This window comes from Bos mutus, chromosome 10 (assembly GCF_027580195.1).
Source record: "Bos mutus isolate GX-2022 chromosome 10, NWIPB_WYAK_1.1, whole genome shotgun sequence".
Lineage (NCBI taxonomy): Eukaryota > Metazoa > Chordata > Mammalia > Artiodactyla > Bovidae > Bos > Bos mutus.
In genome coordinates this window covers 37,247,374-37,273,678 of record NC_091626.1, presented here as the reverse complement: position 1 = coordinate 37,273,678, position 26,305 = coordinate 37,247,374, and the positions used below count along the sequence as shown (strand labels likewise).

At 41.0% G+C, this 26,305-nt stretch overlaps 1 protein-coding gene across 3 annotated transcripts in view; it reads left to right on the top strand.

The window, feature by feature from the left end:
* The first annotated feature begins 1,657 nt into the window (after nt 1-1,657).
* DAAM1 (dishevelled associated activator of morphogenesis 1) overlaps nt 1,658-26,305 on the top strand; it is a 182,948-nt gene continuing 158,300 nt past the window's right edge. Inside the window, exon 1 of one of the 3 annotated variants that reach the window (XR_011465631.1) lies at nt 1,658-1,811. The gene's annotated coding sequence lies outside the window, so the exon portion shown is untranslated. The other 2 variants (XM_005900855.3, XM_070377764.1) reach the window with 2 other exon arrangements.

Here is a 26,305-nt window from a genome sequence, read left to right as displayed (position 1 = left end):
AATATCACTGATTGTACTCTTGATCTGTTGGCCAATGGAACATTTGTATTGTCTAGGTTCCATTTAAAACAATATTTGGAATGGGTGGAATAGCTCAGAACAGGAGAGCAATACTCAAAGTCATCTTCCTTCAGTGGAGAAAAATGTGTCTGGTGTAAGAAATTGGCTTGTTAAAAGAAAATCAAAATTTAGTGCTAGAATCTCTCCCTCAGAAAAACAAAACATTTCTCTTTCCTGAGATTCTCAGTTAGTTCCATGAATATTTTTCTCTTGAACCCCATTATTCTTGCACAATGATATGAGAAAATAAGAGTGATAAGACTTTCACCAACAATTAGGTAGAGAATTGTTTGAAATTTTGTGAATTTTTTTTTTGTTCTCCCCACAAACCGTGGTCTTCTAGACATTCTGCTAGTGGAAACAGGGGTGTGCACTAATTCTTAAATGTGACTAAGATATTGAATGTCATTACAATTTACCTTTACAACTGGAATAACTGGATGTATTGATTTTTTTTTTCATTTAAAAAGACACCTAGAGATTTGCTCTCAATGTTAATTTTTCATAACGTTTGGTGATCATTGAGTAATGTAAAGTGCCATGGAAAAAAATACATATTAAAAATAAAAATTTCCTGAAGGTTCAGAATTCTACATACCTTTTGCTTACTTTTAATTAAACATATAGGTTATTAATATCACAGTAATTCCTGAACAGCATGATGTGTTGTTTGGCTGAAGTCGTACAAAAATTTGAAGAGTATGGTATATAAATTGAGGGGAAAGTGTGTGCATTTAAGAGTACATGTATACATATGTGTTATTTATTAAAACTTCAGGCAAGGATGTTGTCTTCCTGTGAATTCAGAGCCATGAGAGCGGGAAGTCTGCTGCAGAGAAGAACAAAAGCATGGCTGCGCGATAGTATTATCTCTGCAGCAGCAGCAGCCTCCCTGACGGAGGGCTGCGGCGACTATCTAGTCTGTTACACTGCATTTTTTTATTACTGACACCCTGCGTTATTCTGTCAGCTCAGCCGACTAAGCTGTTCCCCGAGTTCTGGCTGGTCACCCTGACTCCGTTAAATGGGAGAAGGAAAGAGAAGGCAGGTGATTTGTACCAAGTGGGGCACGAGGAGATTTCTTTCCTTCGGGGTCAGCGTCCTTCATCGTCCGGGACTTGGGGAATTCCAGGACCGCATTTAACCCAGAAACCAGAGTGTCCTATTCATTAGTTGCTGCGCAGAGGGAAGACAGTGAAAGGCTTAATCTCTTCCCAGCTGGGGCCAATAGAGCTGGGTTGATCAGAGTTGCCTGGCTGATGTGCAGTAGCCTGGACCCCGCTGGTCCCTCAGAGACCGCACGGGGCCTAGAGGAGGTCAAGTCAAAGGACACGACCTCAGGGAGCTTCCCCCCCAACTCTTGCCCGCGCAGCCTGCAACTCGGCTCCTGAGCGACCACCGCTACTACAGCAAGGCTGGAGGGCGGGGAGGGGGCGGGTCCCGGAGTGGGCGGGAATAGGGGCGGGGACGAAGAGGGTCCGGAGTTTGTTGGGAAGTGTAGTTTCCAGAACCTCAGGAGCGTAGCTATCCAGGCTCTGCTTGTGGAGTGTGAACTACGATTCCCAGGAGTACACGGGCCCGGCCCGGGAGTCCATGCGCAGTGGGCGCCACATTGTATCCTATCAGGCGAGGAGAGGGTGATGTCACCTGCGAGTTGGTAACCTACGAGCGGCTGTGGAGGAAACTGTTTAACCGGATCCCATTGTACCCGGAGCGCAGAGCCGCCTTTTCAGCATGCAGGGGCTGCTCAGGTAAGGGGGACGTGCCGCGTCGCCCTCCGCACTCATTCATTAAGAGGCACCGCGCGGTGGCGCGGGGGTGGGCGCGCTTCTTCGCGGCCCGGTGCTGGGTTCGCAGCGCGCCCTCCCGCTGCCTTCCCGGAGCTCCCGGGCCAGTAGGTAAATATTAAACCCGTCCTTCAGGTTGGGTCTGGGTGGGAACAGGACCTAGACAGCTCCCAGCTGCCAAGCTGGGTTTGGGAAAATGGCTGCAAGCGCGGCTCAAAGCAAGGCGAGCCCGGGGGAAGGCTCCCCGAGGACGGAGTTGCCTCCTTCTTTCTTTCTGAGGCGCTTGGATGCCGAGAGAGCCAGCAGGGTACCACTCGCCGCCTTGCCGATGACACGCTGGGGCTCTGGGGCTCTTGGCCTCTGCTGGGTGCTTCGGGCACTGCTACTGTAGGGAGTTGCTGGCCCGGGAGGCTCTGGAAGGGAGAATCCCGAGGTAGGCTTGTTAGAGTGGTAACCGAAGAGGCGGGACTCATTTACTCGTTCGCGTCCCAGCAGAACCCCCGCTATCCCGGGTACCCTCGCCTCAAGACTCATTGGAAAGGGATGGGGTGACTGTAATTTAGGCGAAGTTGGAAGCTCAAGGTCTCAAACGAGAAAGAGGAGGGAAACCCACGTTGCGGAAGGAGCGAGGGGTGTTTGCGGAAAGCGGCGAGGGGAGGCTGCGCAGCCTGCGGACCGGGTTCGAGGCGCCACAGGGCGATCCAGCCCCCCGTCCCTTTGGGTAGGGCACACCTTGGTGCCCCTTGCACTGATGGCTCCCTCGACCAGGAGCACTTGAGCTAGGACGAAGAGTCTGCCCGGAGCGCTGCCTGGGCCGTGGTAAAGCGGTGGGGAGAGTTGAATAATCTAACGATACGAGTCGCAGTGGAACAGAAGGGCTGGGCAATCGGTTTTCCCAGCTAGTGATGAAAATCCAACTGCTTGTGATTCGCATGGAGACGTGTGCGAAGCCCAAGAACTCTATATAATAAAGTCCTCTGGACTTCCTTTCCCTAGCAGCCTTATCCTTTCTCTTACTCATTCATCAAACCTTTGCTAAAGGCTCTGTTCTCAAGTTGCTCTCAGCCTGCGATTGGGGTATTCTGCCTCTCGTGCCTATAAAATATTTTAGTGGACCCAGGAATCGAATACACTCCAACCGTCGTTCACTACCGAGCCCCTCACCCTTCGCCCCCCATCTCCAGGATGCTCAAGGAGAGCATTAAGAGTAAATGCCACCCATGACCGTTTTGCTCCCGTTGAGCTAGTAGTTTCCCGAGGCTCGGGAAGGACCTGGTGAATTGAAGCGGAGTTTGCCTGCAAGACGAATCCTGTTGCCATGGCGACTCCTGCCGTCGGAATCTTAACTGCTCCCACTGCTGTTTCAATTCGTCGTGGCCCTGCGGGCAGCTGGGAGGGCGTGGCCAGTAGGTGTGGTCAGATGCTCGCCCTGGGCCCAGCTGCTCTCTCCTGGTCACCGGTTTCACAGTCCTGGGCTCTCTCTATTCCCTGTAAGTAGCTTGAATACAATTTTTAGACCCCTTTCCCTCTGTCAAGCCCATACGTGGTCTCTCCAGCTCCATCCCCAGAAAAAGCTGTTAAGAGCCTTTGTCCTAAGGCAGACTCCGAAAATTACAACTAAAAGATCTCCTTACTCTTTCACTCTAGCTGCTTCATTTTCCTAATAACATATGTAACAGTGTTGGGAACAGCTTTCTCAAGGAGGGAGTTCTCTGTCATGCGTGAAGAGAGCTCCTTGGCTACCAGTAAAGGTCCTCAGTTTGCCCTAAGTGCAATTCTAGGGACAAATAATGACTGAAATTGAGTTCTGGAAGTCACTGCTATCCCATGTGTTTCTAATGAAATCTAAAAGCCTGCCTAGAGGATTCAGATCCTTGAGAGGGTTGGGATCTAGGAAGCCTGAGTTCTGCTCTGGCATTACTGGCTTCCCCATTCTGGGGTGAACCCTCTGCCTCTGGGGACCTCAGTCATTGTTGACCTGGGGAAAGCAGCATAGAGTGTTTCCTAAAGTTGATTTCAGTATAAAGTCTTGTGACTCTAGGAAGGAGTTGTTCGTCATCTTTTATTTTTTTCAGAGAAATCTGAAGATGAGAATTTAAGCCCAGCTTTTGACACTGTGACATCGGGTTAATATCTGAGCCCTACTTGTATAGCAAAATAGCCTGGGTCTCATGGTAATCCTTCAAAGTGGGCAAAGCAGCTATATTAGTATTTATAATATTAGTTCTACTGTTATTACTATTATCCCAGTACCTGGATGTCTATTTATCTTTTTATTGTAGAATTGTTTAGGTTTTGACTTTTTAGATTCTCGTTGAATGCAGTTATTGGTAATTTAATTGCATTAAGAGTAATTGAGCTATACATTTTGCTTACCTTCTGCTTTCATTTCATACGGTAGTGTATTATCACAGATATTGCAATTAAGGGGTATGTGTATATCTGTTAGCATCAATGCATGTGCATTCACGTGCAGGTGAATGCTTGGGGATGCTGTGTGCCAGGCGGTTGACATTCATCATCTGGTTTTAAGTAGGTGGTTACATCCCCATGAGGAAAGAGTATCAGAAATTTCACTGCAGTGATATTTCACTACAAACTACAATTGCCTTCAATTATCTCACTTCTTGATTCCCTGTAATGCTGTTAACAATCCCACCGTTTGTGGGTTTTTCCCACTCAGAGGGTCTTTTGAGAGCAGAGTCTTTGTCTAATCTATCCCTGCCTATCCAGCAATTAAAGCAGTGTTTGGCCATTGGCAGGTGTTTTATAAGTATTTGTAGAACATGATTGGAGATCCAAGATCTATATTCTTTCCACTGATAGTTTTGTCACCAGTTGTAACAGTCCTTAGTTTTCTGTCAAGCAGTTTCATCTCAGCGTAAACCAGAACTCCTGTGCAGCATGTGACTTGAGGTATAAAAAGGCCTTCCAAGTGTTTGAAATAATTGAATTGTAACTGTTTGCTTTTGGGATATGTTCTCTCACAGACTACCCCCCACCCCCATAATTCTTAATACACTTCTTATTACCCCAAATCAGACATTTCTCAATTTCTCTCTGTTGTACTGTCCTTGGCCCAGATAACTTTCCCAGGAGGTGTACAACAGGAGAATAGGGAGAGAGACCAAGGCAAAGATACCTAGAGACTTCTACTAGGCCATGAGTGACCCCCCAGAAGCACCATTAGGTAGAAAGGTGGACAATAGCTCGCTTATCTGGGGTGGCATTATTCTATGAACAGGGTAAGTTATTCAGACTGCTGATATGAGAGGAGAACAGGGTAAAGACATTTGCCCAGTATTTGTAGCATTCAGTTATCGTCCAGTAATTTGCATTCTGTGGGTTTTCAGAAGTGTAAATGAGTGAGGAGATGTGATAGTAAAGAGGTTGCAGTGGGCCATGTCCTTGGGTGGTGCTTACAGGAGCTCAGTGAGTAAGTGCCAAGGAATTTGAATCCTGACTTTCTTGCTTTGTGGACACGCCTCTGGGTGTTAAGAATTGGTGTGTCTCTCTGTGTGTGGTTTTATTTGAGCTACTTTGTTTAAAAGGCTGCTTTTACTGTTGATACTGTGGTCATCAGAACAAATAAGGTGTTTACAAATAAAACATAGTTAAGACTGAAAGTGTTTCATTTTGTAAATATTTGGGGAATTGTATAAAGAGTGGCTTTGGCTTGAGAATCTTGAGGTCTTCTGTGAAATTACTTAAAAACTTACAGCTGTTGGATCAGGGGGAACAAGCTTTTCCAACAAAACTTGGTACCATTGATATCCTTAGGTGTTTGGTTCAGGAAATAATCACAGAGGTGGTAACTTCTGTGGGGGCCCTCCCTGGCTTCGCATCATGCCCCTGGCATTTCTAAGTGTTAAGTCTATTCTAGTATTGCAGGAAACAAAGCAACTTTGCCCATTTAGGATAGCAAACTTGTTTAATCTCTATAGGTGGCCCCAGTCAAAACAAAAGTCCTTTTTTGTGGTTTTTTTTCCTTTGGATAAGGAATGTGGGCTCCTGTCACTTATTTTGGTATCAACTTGGTAATGGAGGGAATCTTTTAAGTGAGTATATGTATCTTAAACACTTAGAGCATCAGATCATAGTAGTTTGGTCTATTTGAGAGCACAGTTTAGAGGCAACTGCTATATTACAAGTTCTGTAATATTTCAGAACTTGTAAGGAGGACTGTGTCTGTAGGTTGGTGGGGCAGGCTGGGGCTGGCTGTCCAAGGATACCTCTCTTGAAGGATGTGCTTGGAGTGGTTGAGGGGTTGATAGATTGGAGTTGAAGGATGGATCTGAAGTGCCCCTCTTCTCCCTTCCTTCAAGCTGCTACTCCGTGGCCCCACTGAAAGAGGGACAGTTGAAGATGAGATGCAAGTGGATCTGGGTGACCTACATTCCACTCTAGCAGACTATTTCCGCAGCAAAAAAAAAAAAGTGTTTACCTTTGTATTTTCTGGCATCTCCACTGTTCCAAAAACAGAGAAATAAGCATGTTGGAATGAGTTTGCATTCACGGGACACATGTCTAAAAATGATTTGATTAAATCCTAGGAGCATACCAACGAGCACATAGAGCCTGCCCCACCCCTGCCCATTAATCTGAGGTCACCAAATACACCCTCAGCCTTGGTGAGCTTATTGTCCCTGTGGATGTTTAAGTACTCCTGGCTTTTATCCCATCTATGACTTTCTGCAATGATGGCTCCCCTCATCTGAGCATCTGAATTCTCCTTGCCCTCTCAGTTCCAGCTTCTGGGAAGCCTTCCCTGCCTCGCTCTCCATTTTCACAACCATCCGTGGCACCTTCCTCCTTAAGAGCCCTCAGCCTGACCACACAGCCAAAAATAGTCACAGCTAATGTGATACTAACAGTCAAGCAATGTGAGGTGCTAAGCTGGGGTCAGGCCTTTCCTAATACTTTTCTTGAGCTTTACCATGGCCTCTTTCACAGCTGTAGTGGGTAGGTACTGTTATCACCGTGTTATAGTTGAGGAAACTGAGGCATGAAGAAGTTCACAAACTCACTGAACTCACACAGCTAGTAACTGCCAGACCCGATTAGGGACCCAGGCTTCTAATTCTTTACCTCCACCCCTCCCCCCTTGCACGCACACTCGCACACACATTATTGCCTTGCCTCCGGTTTTCTCTCCACTGAGTAGGAGGAGTCACAACTTCCTTTGTGTCTTTTGATTTAGAAACAGTGCGGGGGTCAATGACAGTAAATAAGGTCGATTGAGACTAAAACTGCCTATTGACTTAAAAGTTTCTTAGAGTCTGATTTTCTGGAACAAAAAATGTTACATGAGATTAGGAATGTTGCATTTGTGTATTTGAATGATAAGAATTTTTGAACTCTCTCCTTTTTGCTTTGTGAATGATTGGCAAATTATTTGAAAAAGGAAATGCTTTTACCTGCCATCTCTGAATCTATGTGCGTTAAACCCTCTTGTTACCTGAGATAACTTTTCAGTGGGTTGAATCTTTTATCTGAAGAAAGCCCTTCTCACTCACTGTTTTGAGATTTAAGACTCCCATAATTTCTTAGCTTCCCAACTCCCTGTTGTCTTTTAATATTTATGGTGAAAGCTCTTTTGAAAAGAAAATAATGAAAACTTGAGCAGTAGTCAAACATGTCATCTAATGTTGGTTATCCTTAGATGGGTTTCCCGGGTGGTGCTAGTGGTAAAGAACCTGCTTGCTAGTGCAGGAGACCTAAGAGACGTGGGTTCAATCCCTGGGTCAGGAAGATCCCCTGGAGGGCATGGCAACCCAGTCCAGTATTCTTGCCTGGAGAATCCCATGGACAGAGGAGCCTGGCGGACTACTGCCCATAGGGTCACAGAGTCAGGCACAACTGAAGCAACTTAGCACACATGCTTAGATATTAAGCCTTTTTCCGAACCCTCACCTTAGAAAAGAGGCTTATTTTTACAGTGGAGCAAATTTGGTGCCAAATATACAATTGTAGTTCTTTTAAACCATAGCCACTATTGTGAATTAAATGTGGAAAAACTAGGGAAGTAAGTTCAATTTCCAATGTTGGTGTGATTTCCTGACTTACAATAGATCTCTTACTTCTGGCTTAACACTGGATATTTTGCCACGTTGACAATATTTAATGAAGACTATTGAATAAAATACAAATTGTGTCATTTAGGGAAATAATAGGGAAGTTAGGCCCTAACAGCATATTGCCAGGAAAGGAAAATGAAAACAAAAGGCTTGTTAGCCCTTAAGCTGCTCAAACATAATATTCATTCAACAGACATTAATTTCAGAAGAATTTTTAAAATTCACCTTGTTAGGTTTCCTAAGTATGTCATTCACCTTTACTAATAGCCCGAGCTCTTTCTGTTCCATAAATTGCACCAGGATCAGAGTTGAAGGTTCCCGTTTCTGCTGGGCACACAATTAGGGTCACCTATTAAACTGGTCTTTGTCATCTTTATTTCTGGGGCGGGGGGGGAGGGCAGTGGTAGGAAACAAACCTGCTGTATGATTGGCAAACATTGCCCATCTGATGGAGTGTCTGAATTTAGATTTCCAAGTGTAGATAGTCTAGATCTGAGCTTTGGGTATTATCTGGGCAATGCAGATGCCCATCTTCTGTTTTTTGAGATAAGTTCTCATATTCTGGCTTACTGGCTAAGCTCATTTTGTTAGTGATGTACAAGCCATGTCAAGGGCATGAGTTAGTTTTGCCTGTTCTTGGAGCCACCAACTGCACCTGTAATCCTAGGAACTTTTTTTTTTTTAATTCTTTGTTCTCCTGGTCACAAAGGAGACTAGACAGTGGATAGACCCTGTGGATATATCAGCATATAGCCCTCATCACTAAGGGCGATGATGGTCCCATATTAGAAAATGAACTGATGAGGGTTTTAGTGTTTTCCAGACCCCATAAGTTAGAGGCAGGGCTTCACTGGCAATTTGCCAAGGAACTATGTTTCTGCTTCTGACAGGTGTCCTCCTGTGAAGAGTGGGTCAGGAATAGGGGCAGCTTCCTAAAACACAGCCATCATCTTTTCCCTTTCTTAGGGGTGTGACCGCAGTCATTAGTGCGTGCTTTGGTGCCCTTTCTGGGCTTTGCTCTTCTCCCATAAAGCTTTTGCAGATTTGTACCCTGGAAGAAGAGTGAAGGATCATGGCCAGAATCATTCACCTGGTGAACTAGATTGTTCACATGCGTCTAGGCTCAAATTTATATTTGTTGCATAGAGTTTTGGTAAAACTGAGCAGTGAGATGTCTAGACACAAGTTAATTTAGTACCTAGTTCTGTGACAAAGGGTTAGACTAGGGACTCTTCTAAATCTTGAGAATTTACTACAAAACTTATTGTAAAAAGGAAATGAAATGGACAAATTAGACCATTTAGAGGTCATTGGTGCATTCTCTGATTCTTGAAAGTTAGTGAAATGGTGGATATAGAAAATGTAATATATGGTTTGGGTCAAGGTAAAGGATTTAGGAATTAAAAAATAAATGCTGCTATAGTTACTCTGTATTAGTGGTGGCTGTTTGATTTAGGATGATGGTGGGAAAAGAAACAACATTTCTGCTCCCGTTCCATCTGTGTGTGGCAACCTTGTTTGCCTTAGAGGTGCTCCTTTCCCTGCTCAGCACTCAGTGGTCATTCAGACTTAAAGTCAGAGAGAGTCTGGAATGAATGTTGCTGGAATTGAGGCCAGTAGCTAAGGCTGCATTGTATCCTCAGAATGTTGAATCAAAGGCCTTTTATTATATTTTTGTATTTTAAAATCAAGAGTAGAAATTGGATTGGTCCAGTGTTCTTGCCTGGAGAATCCCAGGGACAGGGGAGCCTGGTGGGCTGCCGTCTATGGGGTCACACCAAGTCAGACACGACTGAAGTGACTTAGCAGCAGCAGCAGAAAACCTCTATGACCCATTTAGGGCTTGACATTCATTGAGGAGGCACGAGGCTGCCTTGGTTCACATTTTCTTAGTTTCTGCTAAGGAATATATGTGTGTGTGCATGTATTTTTTTTTTTTTTTTAGTTTGACCCAGTTTCTTTACAGACTGTGACTGAAGCTACCTTTCTTCCATACGCCACCTTTTTCTACTATACTCCTTGGATTGTAATTTGAGTCTGAAGGACCAGTGACCTACTTCTTTGCCGGTTTTTCTCTCACAGCTTCCCTGTGGGCTAAGGGAGACCGTGATCCTCTGTGGCCAGGTTCCATACCAGGGGAGACACATTCACCGACCTTATAAAGGGCCTTGCCCCTTAACCTCCTACTTAGAATTAAGTAGGAGCAGAGAAGAGATGTGTGGCAGCAGAGAAGAGATGTGTGGCAGCAGAGAAGAGATGTGTGGCAGCAGAGAAGAGATGGCTTATGTTGTAATTCTCCCAAGCTCAGATTGTTTTTCTGATGGAACAAGTTGGGGGAAGTAGGTGGAAGGGAGGATAGAGGGAGTTATTGGGCTTCACTTATCTTATCATTTGTTTCCCTCTGGATTGCCTTTGTTTATACTGTCTCCTCAGGTCAGGAATTCCTCCAGCAGAAAGCACGCATCCGCACGGGGTTGTTGAGACTGGGGCTTCCTTCTTGTGCTCGAATTGCTGACTTGGCTGTCCTCTCTCCAATTTGATCTGAAAGGAGGGCTGGAATGATTTAACCTGCTTTAAATACTTCCATTACAGGGAAAAGAGATATTAAAATGATGGCTTGTGGGCGAAAGGATTAATGATTTTTCTAATAGGGAAAGGAGATGATGCTGAGAAAGTGTAACACCTATGTCTAACTTCTTTATGTTGGTTGTGAGTTTAGAAACACGTTTGACACCTTGAATGAAATCTCTTCTTCTTTTGGTTGCTGCTTGGCAATTGCACAGAGGAAAAAGAAACACCATTTGATTTTAGGTTCAGTTTTGGGTAATCTTGGTAGTTCCTTTAAACTTTCCTGGGCCTCTATTTCCTCACCTGTGAAACAATGCGAAAATTCTAAAATTTTATGAGAACGAATTCATCCTAACATAATGACCTCACATGGTGTTGTGTGATGTTGATATAATGTCCATTGGGTTCCCCTAGAATGGAGATCAGCGAGGGGGACCTCTGTTTTCTTACTTTCAGAGTTTCCAACCTTAGTCCCTGTCCTCAGCGCAATGTTTCTGAAACCCTCTTCTTGGCTGGAAGCTAAACCCTCGAGGTCTGATCTCTAGTCTAATCTCCTTAACTGAGCAGCCTCTAGTCTTCCCCAGGCTGGGGGCTTAGGAAATTCCATAATAAGGGATGAGGCAAGACTGTGGTGTCTTTGAGTGACCATCAAGTTCTCTTTAAGTCGATCATCTCTTTGAACTAGAATTTGATTACCACCATTGGCACACAGGATGGATGCAGCCAACAGTCATATTTTATTTGGCCAGCACAACATCATTTTTAAAAATGGAATAACTTTAGTTAACATTTATATTCTGATTGTCACTGGCCTCACCGAACCCTAGTGCCTCATATACGACCACTCCGGTTCATGTGATACTTTTTAACCTCCTTGGACCCTGAAGGCGTTTGAGTTTTCAATCCCCATTTTAAACCAAATTAAATTGCAGTAAGAGGCTCTGTGGGCTGGCAAATGACCCAATCCAGGGTTTCTTATCTCAGCTGCTGCTGCTGCTGCTGCTAAGTCGCTTCAGTCGTGTCCGACTCTGTGCAACCCCATAGACGGCAGCCCACCAGACTCCCCGTCCCTGGGATTCTCCAGGCAAGAACACTGGAGTGGGTTGCCATTTCCTTCTCCAGTGCATGAAAGTGAAAAGTGAAAGTGAAGTCGCTCAGTCGTGTCTGACTGTTAGTGACCCCATGGACTGTGGCCTACCAGGCTCCTCCATCCATGGGATTTTCCAGGCAAGAGTACTGGAATGGGCTGCCATTGTCTTCTCCGCTTAATCTCAGCACTATTGGCATTTTAGGCAGGATCCTTCTTTGTTGTTGGGGGCTGTACTGTGTGTGAAGGATGTTCATTAGTGTCCTGGGCCTCTACTCACTAGTAGCAACTTTTCCCGCAGTTATGACACCAAAAATGTCTTCAGATGTTGTCAAATGTACCCTGGGGAGCAAAACTGGGTCCGGTTGAGAGTCAGTTGGCAGATTTTGGATGGCCTGGGAATTTTAAACATTGGACCAGGCTTGGATATTTAAGGATAAATCAGAATTCATCTGGGAAACTGAGCTACCGTGCTGTTTTTTTTTTTTTTCCAGGAGTGGGGGTAGTTGGTTAGAACAGGGTAAAAAGGTCAGTGAATCAGACCCTTTGAGGTCGCTTCTTCATTCTTCCATGACCACTGCCTGGGAGGCCAGCCATAGTTTAAGGACATGTCCTTGGTCACAACAGGGGGCTCTGAGGCACTGATGCTGGGTCAGGGCAAGCCCCCCAGAACTAGCGCGCAAACAACTCTGTAATACATAGCTTGTGTTGGTGGATCAGTAAAGTGATCTGTGGATGAAGATGATGAGGCTTTGGGGAAAGAAAAAGTCAAAGACCAAGATGCTTTAAAAAAAAAATAAAGCTTTTAAAAAATAACAGTTTATCTCAAATCAGCAGTCAGGGAAGAGCTCTGAAAGGAACTAGCAGCAGACTGATGTCCCCCACCCCTCTTTTTTCCCTCTCCCTCAAAAAAGAATGTTTGTAAAACTTGACTCAAAAACGGGCTTTGGCAACACTTAAACTTGCCTTGCCTCCCAGAAAAACATTGGCCAAGTTTCAGTGTACAGAGGGAGAGTGTTGTGAAGTTTTAATTAACCAATCCAAGCTCAGTCCTTGAGCAACTAATCCAGCGATAATGCTTAGGGAAGCACACAGTTTCAGTTAAAACATAAACCATCAAGTCTCTTCTTAGAGGGGTAGGCGGGACTTCTAAAGGGATCCATGCCTCTTCCTAAACACTGTTGGTTCTGTATCCTGGTTGGGAATCATAATTCTCCATGGTGGTTTAAAGAAATGCCTTGGTATCACCTCTCATCCTTCAGAATGGCTGTCATCAAAAGACCACAAAAACAAATGTTGGTGAGGATATGGAGAAAAAGGAACTCTCGTACACTGTTAGTGGGAATGTGACTTGATGCAGCCACTGTGGAAAACTGTATGGAAGTTTCTCAAAAAAACAAAGAGAAGTACTATATGACCCAGAAATTCCACCCCTGGGTATATATCTGAAAAAAATCAAAAACACTCATTTGAAAAGATACACGTACCCCAGTGTTTGTAGCAGCATTGTTTAGGACTGCCAGTATAGAGAAGCTACCTAAGTGTCCATCAACAGCTGGACATGGATAAAGAAGATGTGTATATATATAATGGAATACTACTTAACTATAAAAAAGAACTTGCCATTTGCAGCAACATGGATGACTTGGAAGACAGTAATATGCTAAGTCAAATAAGTCAGAGAAATATATTCTATCATATCACTTATTTGTGGACTGTAAAAAATACAACTACTAAATATAACAAAAAAGAAGCAAGACTCGTAGAAAACAAGTGATCACCAGTGGGGAGAGGGATAGAGGGGCAATATAAAGGTGGGTGGGTATTAGGTACAAACTATTGGGTATAAGACAGGCTGCAAGGATGTGTGTACAACATGGGGAATATAGCCAGTATTTTGTAATAACTGTAAATGGAATGTAACCTTTAAAAATGTATTTTTTTTTTTTAAATGAGATGCCCAGGGATTCTCATTCAGTAAATTTAGGATTTGGGCCCAATCTTCAGGATTCTTAAAGCTCCCATGGTAATTCTGATATTTAGCCAGGACTGAAAACTGCTAGGAACACAAGATCCTTGTGTTTGGGAAATGTGGTTATAGTTGCAAAGGTGTGCTGGCCTGGATGGCTGGGTGGTTAAATGCACTGCTCTTTTTTCATTTTTTTGTTTGTATCTGTTTTGATATGAATATTTTGTTTTCCACAACTTTGAATTTATGAAAAGGATAAGTCTTTTATGTGTGGTATAGTGTGCATTACCTAATACATGGAACCTAATGAAAGTGAAAGAGGAGAGTCAAAAAGTTGGCTTAAAACTCAACATTCAGAAAACTAAGATCATGGCACCTGGTCCCATCACTTCATGGGAAATAGATGGCCAAACAGTGGAAACAGTGTTAGACTTTATTTTTTTGGGCTCCAAAATCACTGCAGATGGTGATTGCAGCCATGACATTAAAAGACGCTTACTCCTTGGAAGGAAAGTTATGACCAACCTAGATAGCATATTAAAAATCAGAGATATTACTTTGCCAACAAAGCTCTGTCTAGTCAAGGCTATGGTTTTTCCTGTGGTCATGTATGGATGTGAGAGTTGGACTGTGAAGAAAGCTGAACGCAGAAGAATTGATGTTTTTGAAGTGTGGTGTTGGAGAAGACTCTAGAGAGTCCCTTGGACTGCAAAGAGATCCAACCAGTCCATCCTAAAGGAGATCAGTCCTGGGTGTTCATTGGAAGGACTGATGCTGAAGCTGAAACTCCAATACTTTGGCCACCTGATGCGAAGAGTTGACTCATTGGAAAAGACCTTGATGCTGGGAGGGATTGGGGGCAGGAGGAGAAGGAGACGACAGAGGATGAGTTGGCTGGATGGTATCACCGACTCTATGCACAAGAGTTTGGGTGAACTCCAGGAGTGAGTGATGGACAGGGAGGCCTGGCGTGCTGCGATTCATGGGGTCTCAAAGAGTTGGACATAACTGAGCGACTAAAGTGAACTGAATTCGAGTTTTTTATATTTTGGTAGACTGTACTGAGATAACTTGTGAAAGTTATTCTCTCCTTTTCAAGATGCTTCCTTGGGGTGATTGAATATGCATGTTAATCTTTTTTTTTTTTTTTTTAAAGCAAAGGAGACAAAAAGCACCCAATGGCCAATACCATGAGTGCCCTTGGATAAACTGGGTGGGAGTAAAAGCTCTTATTAGCCTCTGTTCTAGAAAAATCTAGATTCCAGACGGCATCTAGATATTTCACAGCAAAGTTAAACTCAGGTTCCTGTCAGACTCGTCTCTGGCTTCATAAAATTGAGGCAAATTTGTTTGCTGCAGGTTTCCTTCCTCGGCTTATGCCATGGGCCATCATTCAGGACTTTAAAGTCCTGCATTGTAAACTATCAGAGGTGGGAAATACAGTAAAATGGCTCATTTTACTTGCATTTTACTTAGAATAATCAGATTAGATCCAAATATCTATCTAGCATAGCAGAGGCAAGTGAATAAGTTTAAGGAGAAAATATTGTACCTGAGCCTTGTATGGCCTATCTCATAAGCTATGGAAGTGTCCCCTTAAAGCATCATTTGTTTATTCATTTGGCAGGTAAAGAATGTTTTGATACTGGATGTGAACATATCAAAATGCTGTTTTATATCCCAGCTTTCCCCCTTTGGAATGCAGAACTCTTGTTTTACTAAATAAAGCTCAGATTATCCTCTATCTTCAGCTTCTGAAATAAAAAAAATTACGTTGTGCAATAGGTGAAGACTCTCCCCAATGAAAGATTTTTTGCTTCCACTGGCAAGTAATTTCATGTTTTGCTTATTTGGATCATGTCCACATTTTCAAAGGAATGTAACCAGCATCAGTTATAGGAAGCAATGCTCTACAATCTCAAATCAGTTTTTCCAGTATGTTATTCCTGCAGATCCAATCTTTTATCCTCAGCTCTTTTCTCTCCTAAATGCCAATTTTGAGTCTCAGATGGCCATGCTTTGTATTAGAAAAAAATTTGTTAGCATGACATGATATTAAAGAAAGAATGGCAGTTAAAAAAAAAGGCAGAATACAGCTTTTTATTTTTTTTAGGGTTGATGAAAATGTTCTAAAATTATTTATAATGGTTACACAGTTTATAATTATACAAAAACCCTCTAAACTCTTTAAATGAATGAATTTTATGGTGTGAATTATATCAAAATAAAGCTTTTATATATAAAAAAAAAAAGACTAAAAAGAATCAGACTAAGTAAAACCTTAGAATTTAGACCTTGAGGATGATATCTTGGCCTTACTTTTCTCTCTCTTCATGTACACCTTAATTTTTTCTCTAAATAGATAACATGGACAAAGAATAACTGTGATCATTCCTCAGGACCACCTGAACCGTGGGAAACTTTGTTACAATGACATTTTTTTGTAATGAAATATGGCTCATATTTTTCTCATCCCTCTTAATTGTGAGCTAAGGCATGAAGGGTTAGACAGGTTTGCAAAATTTTATACCTGTGTGATGATAAGCTAAGATTTTGGCTTAGTTGCAGTTTGCTTTAAACTTGTTCTGTTCCATTATTTTGCAGAATGTTTCTGCTATAGAAGCTGTCACACTGTAAAAAGTACTCAAGTATATAATGTTGTCTGTAATACTGTGTATGTTGGAAAGGAATATTTCATTTATAACGGATTATGTAACTCAGGGTTTCTCAAATTTGGATTCATGATCATTTCAGAACCACTGCATTAAAAGTTAAATTGCTGAATGTTGAGGTACTCATTTGATGCCATTGGGATCAAAAACTCGTGTAGAGGTAGACTTAGGTTCTATTTGGGTATACGATGGTTTTCCAAACACATTAGTTTTATTGCTGCATAATGAACTACCACAAATTTAGCAGCTTAAAACCACACCAGCTCAGAAGTCTAGGCATGCTGTGGCCAGGATTCTCTGCTCGCAGTCTCATCAGGCTAAAACTAATGTGTCAGCCAAAGCCACAGTTCTCATCTGGGGCTCAGGGGATTCCTCCAAGCTGTCTGGTGGTAGTTGTTGTTGGTCAGTTGCTAAGTCATGTCTGAATCTTTGAGACCCCATGAACTGCAGCATGCCAGGCTTCCCTGTCTTTCACTATCTTCCAGAATTTGCTCAAACTCATGTTCATTGAGTCAGTGATGACATACAACCATCTTATCCTCTGCCACCCTTTCTCCTCTTGCCATCAGTCTTTCCCAGTATCAGGGTCTTTTCCAATGAGTGGGCTTTTTGTATTGGAGGTGGCCAAAGTATTGGAGCTTCAGCTTCAACATCAGTCCTAATGAATATTCAGGATGCAGAAGTTATTACCTTGTGTCTGTAGGACTGAGGGCTTCCCAGGAGGCGCTAGTGGTAAAGAATCTGCCTGCCAGTGCAGGAGACACAGGAGATGCAGGTTCACTCCCTGGGTCAGGAAGATCCCCTGGAGTAGGAAATGGCAACCCACTCCAGTGTTCTTGCCTGGAGAAACCCATGGACAGAGGAGCGTGGAGGGCTACAGTCCGTGGGGTCACAAAGAGTCATAAGCACATAAGGACTGAAAACTAACTGCTGGCCAGGAACTGCCTGCTTTTAGCTCCTAGCTAGAGACCTACATTTCCATGGCCTACATTGGAAGTTCACAAGAGGATATTTAGTTTCTTCTTCTAGGTCACTTCTTTTCTGCCATCAGCCAGAGAAAGGGATGATTTTATGGTCTCACCTGAATTGGTCAGGCCCACCCAATATAATCTCTCTTTGACCATATAATGTAACATAATCATAGGATTGATAGCTCATCATTTTCATAGGTTCCACTCACTCTCTAAAGATTATGGGGCATCATTTCAAGTTCTGCTTTTCATACTGGATAACAGAAATTATGCCAGTATATTGCTGATGATTATTAAGGTGAAAAATCCAAAATCCCAAAATGAATGATATTTCACAAGGTATGCTTTAGGACCTCTCCCACTGCCCCCCTCCCACCTACCCCATCTTTTAAAAATATCTCCCCCACAAACTTATTGCTTTCCATTACTACTTTTCTTGTTTCAAGTAGAATGAAAATGACAATCAAAAAAATTTTGTTATTAAAATTTCCTACACGAAAATCCAAATGCAAAGAATGATTAATATAGGTTTAATATATTAAACCTGTATATTATAGGTATACTTATATGGAGCTGTTACATCAGTTATCAGTTCATGTTTAATCTTTCTACCTCCAATTACTTTTTATCAACTCTGGGATTATTTTAAAGTAAATTCTAGACATTTTATAATCTCATCTGTAAATATTTTAATATTTAGTTTATGTAAAAAAATCAGGACTCTCTTTTAAAAACATAACTAAAATCTCTTATTGTATCTAAAATAATTTATATTATACCTTTAAAGTTACAAAACATTTCATCAGTTTTCAAATTTACTGTTAACTTTTTAAAAAGTTTATTGAACTCAGGATTCCAGTAAGGTTCATACACTGCAATTTAAAAAAAAAAATGTCCCGTAAGCCTCTTTAAATCTCATGTAGTATTTTTCCTTGCAGTTTACTTGTGAGGAGAACTGGATTATTTGTCCTATAGCATTTTCTACAGTCTGGACCTCATGGCAAAATACCTTTATTTCCCCTGTTTCCTTTAAGTTAGTTAAGATGAAAATAATCGATACCATGGACCTCTCTTGTCCCTAGAGGTAGAAAAGCTCATTTGGTAAGAAGAATGCATACATGTTGTTTACTAGAATGTAAACTATTTGGTAAAAGCTCAGTTGGTAAACAGAATGCATCCGTTATGGTTTACTGTCCATGTGTGTACAGGTATTTAGAGATATATCTGAGAGTAAAGCAAGTATGTTAGGTTTTTCAAATTCTTATTATTGAGAGGAGTCTTAAGAGTTACATACTCAGAGTGAATTAGTGTTTAAATTCTTGTGAAAAATATATCACATACAGATGCACTAAGTGATACTTAGATTTATTTAGTAGTCCTTTAGCCTAAGTGTTTTTTGTTCAATAGAATTTAGCGTCCATAAAAGAAAAAAAAATTTTTTTAAGGAGGAAGATGTTTCAGTTTTGAGTTTTGGAAAATAACCAGATTATTAAAATTGTGCTGATCACGAAATAATTGCTTTTCTATAATAGGACTTTGCTAGTTATTTCATATCTGTAGGCTCTCCAGAGGTGTGTCCTGTGGCCTCAAAGAAGGTGATATATATTTTAAATCCTAACCGTTGGAATATTCTATTTTAAAAACTGCAACACTTAATATTGTTTTAAGAGAATAACTTTATATGACTACCATTGAAGGAAAGTAGAAGAGGCTTTCCAGTTTAAATTTTATTTTGAAGGAAAAAATAGAATTGGGTTGAGAGAAGTACTGATAAAAAAGCTTGATTGAGAGCATAACAGTTTAGCATGGGGGATATAAAACTTTTTCTGTAAAGGGCTAGATATTAAATATTTTAGTCTTGGTAGGCCATGCTGGTCCTGACAACTATTCAACTCATTGTTGTAGGAAAAGCAGCCATAGGCAGTATGTAAACACATGGGGGTGGCAAGTTAGGAAGAACTGGCACCTTGACGATATTGTCTTACCCGTGAACATGGAATAGCTCTCCATTTACTTAGTTCTCTCGTTTCATTCACTAGGCTTCTGCAGTTTCTGCCTATAGATCTTGTACATGTTCTGTTAGGTTTATACTGAAGTATTTCATTTCTGGAGTGCTAAGTTGTGTCATGTTGTTAATTTCATCTTCCACTCATTTATTGTTGGTATACAAGAAAGCAGTTGACTTTTACAATTAACCTTGTATCTTGGAGATTTTTTGTAGATTTTTTTTTTTTATTAAGTCAAGAAAGTTCTCTATGCCTTGTTCACTGGAAGTTTTTAATCATAAATGGGTATTGCTAAGTCACTGCAGTCGTGTCCGACTCTGTGCGACCCCATAGACGGCAGCCTGCCAGGCTCCCCCGTCCCTGGGATTCTCCAGGCAAGAACACTGGAGTGGGTTGCCATTTCCTTCTCCAATGCATGAAAGTGAAAAGTGAAAGTGAAGTCGCTCAGTCATATCCGACTCTCAATGACCCCATGGACTGCAGCCTACCAGGCTCCTCCATCCATAGGATTTTCCAGGCAAGAGTACTGGAGTGGGGTGCCATTGCCTTATTGAACTTCACCAAATACTTTTTCTGCATCTGTTAATATTATCACGTGATTTGCTTACCTGGGATTAATCTCGCTTCCTTTTGGTGTATAATTCTACATTTGTGTTGGATTCAGTTTGTTAATATGTTGTTGAGGACTTCATGTTACGTTCCTAAGCAGCATTGGTTTATAGTTTCCTTGCAATGTTTTTGTCTAGTTTTGCTAACAGCGTAATGCTGGTCTCATAAAAAGAGTTAGGAAGTATTCCTTGTTTGTATATCTTCTGAAAGAGATTGCAGAGAATATGTATGATTTTTTCCCTAAATATTTGGTAGAATTCACTTGTGAATCCATCTGAATCTGGTGGTTTCTGTTTTAGGAGGTTATTAATTATTAAACTCTCTGGTTTTGTTAGTCTTATGGCCTGTAATTCAGAAACTGATGTGTTTGTAGATAGTTGATGTTAAAGAATAATTAGTTTAAAAAGAAGATTCTCAGTTATAATATAAACATGTCAACAATTTGTATTTAGCTTATTAATTAGTGAAGGAATCAGTAAGCTGTCAAGACTAGTTCAAAGAGTTTTATCTAGCCACAATCAGAAATGCTGAAATGAATTTGCTTGTGGATGCAAAACTTATTGGTATTCTAAAGGGCTATACAATGCAATGTTTTCCTTTATCAGTTCAGTTCAGTCGCTCAGTCGTGTCCCACTCTTTGCGACCCCATGCATCGCAGTACGCCAGGCCTCCCTGTCCATCACCAACTCCCGGAGTTCACTCAGACTCACGTCCATCCAGTCAGTGATGCCATCCAGCCATCTCATCCTCTGTTGTCCCCTTCTCCTCCTGCCCCCAATCTCTCCCAGCATCAGTCTTTTCTAGTGAGTCAACTCTTCGCATGAGCTGGCCAAAGTACTGGAGTTTCAGCTTTAGCATCATTCCTTCCAAATGTTTTCCTTTATACATTTACGTAAATCAGTTGTATCTCTGCCAGACAAAATCCATTTGCTTCCTTATAGATAAACGTCATTACATTGTTGTGTGTTTTTTCCAAGTTAATTCCTACCTCTACAGAGTTGTGAAATTGTCTGACCCAGCACATTCTCGGGCTTTTCACTTCAGGATGCTTTGATCCTATTAAATGTTGAAGACTCCAAGAAAATTTGTTTAATATACAAATTAAATTGGAAATCAGAAGTGAAACATTTTGTTCTTTCCTTAAAAAAAAAGCAACGATGAAACCTAATTCATATTATCTGACTGATGACTTCATCTTGGGTGCTGAAACTTTTGAAAAATTCCATGGTATACTTGTTGAGAGAATGAGAGACAAAATGGCAAATGATATCTTAATATTATCATGAAAATATTTTTGAACTTATAAACATCCTGACAAGATGTGAATGCTCTCTGGGGCTTCCCAAGCCACCCTTTTGAGAATCACTGGCCTAGTTAGAAGGAAAAGAAAGTCAAAGGTAATCCCTGGAGGACCTGCTAGACCACAAATGACACTCTACTGAAAAGATATGCAGTAATCTCTTTTGACCATTTCTGAATTTTGATTTTTTCCTGAACAGGAGTCCCTTCTTTGACAAATGTTCTGCACAGCATGGGGAATTTTCAAGGCTATTCTAGACTATTAAGCCAAAGGTTATTTTTTGATTGTAAAATTAATACAGGTTAAACATTTTAATACAGGTTACCATGTGAAAAATGAGAAAATATAGGAAAGTATAAAAAAAAGAAAAATCTTATAAAGGCAAGTAATGTTAATATTATGGGAAAGTATCTTTATGTACTTTTAAAAATATTTCTGATTATATATTATATGTCCTGTTTTACATTCTTCTTCCAAATAAATGTTGTCAAAGCATTTCTCATGTTATTAAAAAATTTTTATTGTGGTAAGAAAACACATATAAAATTTACCATCTTAACCATTTTTACACTTGCTCTTAGCCAAAAGGCCAAGAAGCAATCTTAATCATTTTTAAAACACACAGTTTAGTAGTTTTCAGTATATTTACATTGTTATGGAACAGATCTCCAGAACTTTTTCACCTTGCAGAACTGAAACTCTATACCAATTAAACAACTCCCCTTTGCCTCTCCCCCAGCCCCTGGTAACCATCATTCTGTACTCTTTGTCTATGAGTTGACTACTTTAGATGCCTTTTATAAGTGGAATCACAGTATTTGTCTTCTTATGGCTGACTTATTTCACTTAGCATAAGGTCCTCAAGCTTCTCCCATTTTGTAGCATCTGGCCAGATGCCCTCCTTTAAAGCTGTGTAATACTTCAGGGCATCTATATACCACATTTTGTTTATCCATTTGCCCATTGGTGGACATTTGGGTTGCTCCCAACTTTTGGCTATTATAAATAACGTTGCTGTGAACATGGATCTGCAAATATCAGTTTGAAACCATGCTTTCAATTTTTTTGGATATATACCCAAAGGTGGGATATAACCAGAGCCTGATTCATATGGTAGTTCTATTTTTAATATTTTGAGAAACTGTCATACTCTCTTCTGTAGCAGCTCTCCCATTTTACATTCCCACCAAAAGTGTACATCTTTGCAATATTTGTTTTTTTGAATAGCCATCCTAATAAGTGAGAGATGATTAAAACTTTTAATAAACTTTGCAATTGTTCAGTCACTCAGTTCTGTCCAATTCTTTGCAGCCCCATGTACTGCAGCACACCAGACTTCTCTGTCCATCACTGTCTCCTGGAGCTTGCTCAAACTCATGTCCATTGAGTCGGTGATGCCATCCAACCATCTCATCCTCTGTCGTCCCCTTCTCCTCCTGCCTTTGATCTTTCCCAGCATCAGGATCTTTTCCAATGAGTCAGCTCTTCGCATCAGGTGGCCAAAGTATTAGAGCTTCAGCATCAGTCCTTCCAATGAGTATTCAGATGAATATTCAATTGAATGAATTTATTCGTCTAATAAACTTAGATGACAGTATTTATTTCCATTTTATGTGCAGTATAGGGTAATCATTTTCCTAATATTTCCCATTAAAAGCTGTTATGAACATCTTTTTTCTTTTTCACACTATTGTCTTTGAATATATTTATTAGAAATGAAATAAATGGATCAAAAGGTATATAATTTTAAAATTTTTTGTTAAGTACTGCAAAATTGTTCTCAAGAAAGGTTTTGCCAGTTGACACTAAAACATCTTTCATTTTACGTCTGTGGTGTAAATATTATTATCTTACAATTATCTGTGATTCAACAACCAATAAATGCTTTCACATTGTATTTTAATTTACATTTCAAAATTTGTTGTGTTAGTTGCTCAGTTGTGTCCGACTCTTTTGCCACTCCATGGACTGTAGCCTGCCAGGCTCCTCTTTCCATGGAATTCTCCAGGCAAGAATAACTGGAGTAGGTAGCCGTTCCCTTCTCCAGGGGATCTTCCTGACCCAGAGATTGAACCCAGGTCTCCTGCTTTGCAGGCAGATTCTTTACTGTCTGAGCCACCAGGGAAGCCCCAAAATTTGTTAAAATAGAACCATTTTCTCTAGGCTATTTGTATTTTTCCTTTCTCAAATGGTTATTTGCCTGTTTATTTATTTGAATCCCAGTGTTTTGAATGGATCATAAAGAGATTAATTAGCAATGCAAATATGAAGTTACCAGACTTTTAACAAATGTATAAATAGTCATGGAACCCCTTAGCAGAAAAGTTATGAGGTCTCCAGGCACATTTTAAAATGACTTTAAGGGTCTCTGGCTACAGATTTGCATAATTAATTATGTTAACAAGCCCTTTCCTCATTATCTGGAGGGAAACCTTAGGTCAACTCTTGCCATCTTATGGCCAATTTGCATTTCCTGGAACTTGGTTTAAGTGATTTTTCTGCTGATAGTGAGACTACTACAGAAGGTTTTTCTGGAGGCAGAGTGAACAGGGAGATGATGATAAGTGTTTTTTTTCCATTGGACTGAAGATGTTTGGAAAAATAGGAGGTAGAACAATGAAATAATCCAAATATTATGAGGAAAGAGGCAGAAGTTTATATTAGAATGGTTTATATGATAAAGGAAATGTTATACCCAGTTCTTTTTGTTTATAAATGGTATCTCAAAGCAGATACTCAAGTACTTAGCTAAAAATTTTAAGGCATTGCCTATGCAGTACTAATATTATGATAATGCTGTACTCATCACAGTCTGATTGTCTTTTTGTCAATATATCATGAATCAGTACTGTGGGGATGTAACTTTTCTCCTACTTTAAGCACTTCAGGTTTGTTCTAATTTAAACAGAAAGAACAAAAACCAACAAATCTTGCAAGCATTGAGAGAGAGGTTTGTGTTTTGAAATTAATTTTAGATAGTTATGGCAACCCATAATAGAATATAAGGCAGTGTTTTCCAGCATGCTTTACAGAAGACCACTTTATTCAGAATTATCATGTTTCTATTGACATATTTTTTCTGGAACTCTACTTTGAGACACTATGGCTGGCTGTCCTTGTTCAAGAAGTAGCAAACAAAATGCAAAATGTGGAACTTTCTGGTAAGGTGTTGGCAGATAGTCCTTGTGTATTTGTTTGGGAGACAGTTTGATCCAGTGGTGGAGAGGTTGCGTCAGTCATGTCCGACTGTTTGTGACCCTATGGACCACAACAGCCCACCCAGCTCCTCTGTCCATGGGATTCTCCAGGCTAGAATACTGGAATGGGTTGCCGTTTCCTACTCTGGGGGATCTTCCTGACCCAGGAATCAAACCTGCATCTCTTCATTGGCAGGTAGGTTCTTTACTGCGAGCGCCACGTGGGAAGCCAGGTGCAGAGGTTACTATGAAAGTGTTCTCTGGGGTAAGGACCACGGTCCAGGTGAGAAGGTCACTTCTGCATTCTTCTCTCTGAGTCATCAGTTCTTATCTTCCTAGCCTAGAAAAAGATATTTCTCCCCAGCTGATCTGTTAGTTCCTAGGCACCATTCCAGTACTCTTGCCTGGAAAATTCCATGGACGGAGGAGCCTGGTAGGCTGCAGTCCATGGGGTCTCTAAGAGTCGGACACAACTGAGTGACTTCACTTTCACTTTTCACTTTCATGCATTGGAGAAGGAAATGGCAACCCACTCCAGTGTTCTTGCCTGGAGAATCCCAGGGACGGGGAAGCCTGGTGGGCTGCCATCAGGGGTTGCACAGATTCGGACACGACTGAAGCGACTTAGCAGCATCAGGCACCATTCAGATCACAAGTGGTGAGGCCTTCCCTGATATCTCAGTTGGTAAAGAATCCGCCTTCTATATAGGAAACCCTGGTTTGATTCCTGGATGGGGAAGATCCCATGGAGAAGGGCTCAGCTACCCACTCCAGTATTCTTGGACTTCCTTTGTGGCTTTGCTGGTAAAGAATCCACTTGCAATGTGGGAGACCTGGGTTCTGATCCCTGGGTTGGGAAGATCCTCTGGAGAAGCGAAAGGCGACCCACTCCAGTATCCTGGCATGAAGAATTCCATGGACTGTGTATAGTCCATGGGTTGTAAAGAGTCAGACACGACAGCGACTTTCACTTTCACTTGATTCATTATAAATTGACTGATGAACAGAATTTCCGAGAGTACCAAATGCCTTTCTAAGTAAAGAATCAGACAGTGCATTCCCACATTCTGTGGACAAATGGCACCTCTAATGTAAATGGACCTTGAGATGTTTTGCCTTAATTTTCTATAATATTTCATTGATTTGCAATGGTAAAGTCTTGTGAAAACAGAATAGAGTTTATAGTCTTTTAATCTTTGCCTGGTAAAATCCTAGGCTAAAATTATTCAAACATACTTTTCTAGTTAATGATAAAAAGTTCCATATTTTATGAATTCACAAAAAAATAATTTAAAATATAAAAGATTACTGTGTTATCTTCTGATTCAGCCATTCCCTGTTAACTCCTCTTATAAAATTTTTGGGTGGACTATATAATTGATGGACTCACATTTTGTAACTTTCTATGTAGGTTTCATTTTTTTAAAGAGGCTAGTCCTAAGTGGGTCAAACTTTAACAGATAATGTCATTAATTTTCTACTGAGATTGGGAAACAGTTGTTATTTGGTTTGTGTTTACTTAGATTTTCAAATATATTTGTTGTCTTGCTCTGTTGAAGAACGTTTTAATTCCTAGTGTTTAATACCTAAACACTAGGTAGGTCCATGTTATAACAATAATGCTGTAATTTTTTTTTTTTAGTATAATCATCTAGTTGGCAGCATGAACTTTTTTGAAGTGAGAAGTTTTAAAAATAATCTCAGACAGAAAACCTTGAAATTATCAATTGTCCCAAAGAGAACTAATACAGATCTTAAATCAAAATTTCAAACCATACATTATGACTCACGTTATAGAAAACTCTCTAGTGAGGGAATGCAGTTTCTTTAGCCTGCTATCTACTGTGTCACTTTGGCTGACAGTCTCTTGGGTTTCATTTCCTTCAATTTCAGATATGTGAAATGCAGAGGTTTGGATTAGCTCACCATTTCTGTGACAGTTTTGTCTCCAGTGGCTTTGAAAGGCGTGTAACATTCACTGTCTGACTTGATCCTGAGTGTC